This window comes from Mus musculus, chromosome X (genome assembly GCF_000001635.26).
Source record: "Mus musculus strain C57BL/6J chromosome X, GRCm38.p6 C57BL/6J".
Taxonomy (NCBI): domain Eukaryota; kingdom Metazoa; phylum Chordata; class Mammalia; order Rodentia; family Muridae; genus Mus; species Mus musculus.
The window spans coordinates 102,996,416-102,999,702 of NC_000086.7; positions in this window are offsets into that span (position 1 = coordinate 102,996,416).

Consider the following 3,287-nt stretch of genomic DNA (forward strand, 5'->3'; position numbering starts at 1 on the left):
GAAGTTTATTTGGTTTTCAGGTTACAGTCCATCAGCAAGAGAAGCCAAGGCAAGAACTCAGGGCAGAAACCAGGAGGCAAGTACTGAAGCAGAAACCATGGAACAATGTTGTTTATGGGCTTGCTTCCCCAGCTTGCTTGGCTTCCTTTCTTACACAACTCAGGACCACTTACCCAATTCTGGCACCACCCAAAGTGGGCTCGACCCTCCCACATCATTCAGCAACAGAGAAAATGGCCCACAGACCTGGTGGAGGCAATTTTTCACTTTAAGTTTCCTTTTCCAAGGTGACTCTAATTTCTGTCAAATTGACAAAAACTGATTAGTACACTTGACATCTTGTTAATTTGACACACACATATATACTATTAAACCATAATCTTTCATTTCTTCTTTATCCCACAACTCTCATGCTGATATCACAATCTAAAACACAATATCACTTTAAAAGACCCACAGTCTTTAAAAACTCAAACACTTTAATTTTCCAAGTTTTCTTTTAAGAATCTGAAGTCTTTTAACTGTGGTTTCCTGTAAAACAAAAACTAAGGTTTGTATTTTCTACCCCAAAAGGGAAGAACAAGGTACTAAATGTATTACACATAAATGAAATGAAGTCCAGCAGTATAGCTACAAATTCCAGTAATTCTATGTCTGATATCTGGAACTAAGTCATGATCTTCTGGACTCTAAAAGTAGGATTTGTGTAGTCCTGCTTCTCTATTACTGCTATCTGCAGAGATAGCTTATCCGGCAGCTCTTGTCACCTCCATTTCACACCTATGACTTTTTGGTTGTTTTCCTATGGTCCTGGAATCTCCAATATCCCAAGGTATTCACTGCAACTGAAGCTGAACTTTCACTAGTGGCCTTTTACAAGGCCAAATCTTAGCTGTTGTTCATCATCACTCTTTCGTGTCTCCAAGACCAGTACCACATGGGATTCTATACCACATTTGGAGGCTTGACTTCTAGTTTGGGATGGAGCTTTGGCCCCCGCTGGACCACAGCTCTGTATGCTGACCCCAGGGAAACACTTCTCAGAGACTGTACCCCAAGCGATACTGGTCTCTTATTAATCACAAAAGAGTTTTCAGTCCCACCTAACAAACATCAAGTGTCACAGTAAAGCAAAGGTTTCATTTAAATAGTGCTCAAATCTTGTTAACCCAGCTGATTTCTGAGCTACAGCTGAGGACCAGAAACCACAGGTTCTGAATTCAAATACATGACATGAAAGGTCCATAAACAGAGTCTTCGAGGGACTAGCAAATTTCCATCTGAGGTTTCACAGGCTAGGCTTTCTTCATCTCATTTCTTTCAAATTATCTTCCAAGCTTCCACAGAGGACACTCAATGAGTTTTCCAGTGCAAAGCTTCAAATTCTCCACTTTCCTCCCAGAAGAGCCTAGGGCATAAAAGCCACATGGTCAAGTCCATAAAAGAAACATCTCCCTTCTCCTCTTGCCAATTTCTGTTCTTGTTTATTTTCTGTTGCTGTGATCAATGCCACAACCAACCAAGCAACCAACCAACAACAACAACACAACACAACCCTTAGGAAAGGAAAGGTTTACTGGGTTCACAGGTTACAACCCATCATCAAGGGAAGCCGAGACAGGAATCAGGGTGGGGTGTTGAGTGGCTTAGCTGGTAAGTAGTTGTCAGGGTCTTCTTGGAGGTCTGGGATTATTAGAAGGAGAAGTCTGGGGTTATTGAAAGGAGAACTATTATAAAAACTCCTATGATACCTTTAATTGTGTAATATGGGTGGAATGGAATTTTGACTTCATCTGAGTTTATGCCTGTTAGGTTGTTGGAATCTGTTTTGTAGAGAAACAGGAGGTGGACGATTTCTTATTGGCTTGCTTCCCCTGGATTTTCCTACTTGCTTTCTTATATAGCACAGGCCCACTTTTACAGGCATTACATCAACCACAGTGGTCTGTGATCTCTTGTATCAATCACTGATGAAGAAAATACCGTACAGACATTGCCAAACACCAGGCTGATGGAGGTGAAGCTTCAATTTTAGTTCTTTGTTTCCAGATGACTCTATCTTGCTTCAAGTTGACAAAAAACTAACCAGCACAAGCCACGACCACTTTCAGCAAAGCTGACATGACCAAGTATACGGCTGGAATAGACAAATGGGTAACTTTTTGGATGCCACTAACACCTGATCTTGAGGTACAAAGATTGCAGCTCTGAAGCTAAGAGATCAGCATGGAGAATTAGCATACAGTGGAGTAAATTTGTGAACAGCATCATGTAGTAGATCCTCAGGAGGGGTGTCCAAAACACAATGCTTAGGAAAAGAGAGGGCTGCAGGGTTAGAGGCTTGATAAATTGGAAACCTTACTCATCATCAGAGATCATTTAGCATCTATGGTCTTGCAACTCTCCCTGTGGTCCCAGTCCCTCTTGCTGTACCTTGTAAGGGACTAGGGTTCTCCTAAACTATACAAAAAAACTATAACAATGTGATAATGTTTCCCATATTCCTTTCCCAATTCTCTAAGAACAGAATGAAAGTCATTGACTGAGCTTGCGGGTATGAATGCTCCATCATCAACAATGCAGACTCAAAGCAGATAACTGTTCAATTGGGTGGGCACTGAATGCCAGATTTGCATCTACTTTCTTTCAGGATCATTTTCCACCTCTGGAAACCTATGAAGGTTCATGTTTTCTAGTTTTATGTCAATTTAAAATTCAGAAACACAGCAGAGGAAAGAGGTCCAAAGGCAGAGAAGGAACCATCAACCAAAATGTCACTAAACTGTTCTGGAGTTTCAGAAATTAATTAAAAGCTCAGAGAAAAGATAATGAATGGGTGGTGGCAGGCAGACAAAAGACCAAATACCCCAACCAGGTATAAAGTAAGGGGTGAGAGCCTTCACACACACACACACACACACACACACACACACACACACACACAGTGAAGCTGGCTTTGATGCCTTATGACTTGTGGGGTCGATCTACAACTAAAGAAAAAGACATTGTTATTAATCACCAGTGCCTGGGACATGAATTGCAGCTGATGTTAATGAGAAACCAAATGAAAAAGTTCTAAATGATAAAGAAATGGAATCCAGAAGAGTGAGGAGAGCTGGAAAAGACCTAAGCTTTCTCAGGGACTGACCTATCACCTCTGAGGACTGGGTAAGCCTGTGTTGAACATGAGACTTTTTGCAAGCTCTGAGAAGTTTTCTTTGGTCCCATGGGTATAAGGCAATCAGTATTTCAGGTCTGAAAGCATAACTTGGTGGTAGGGTGCTGAG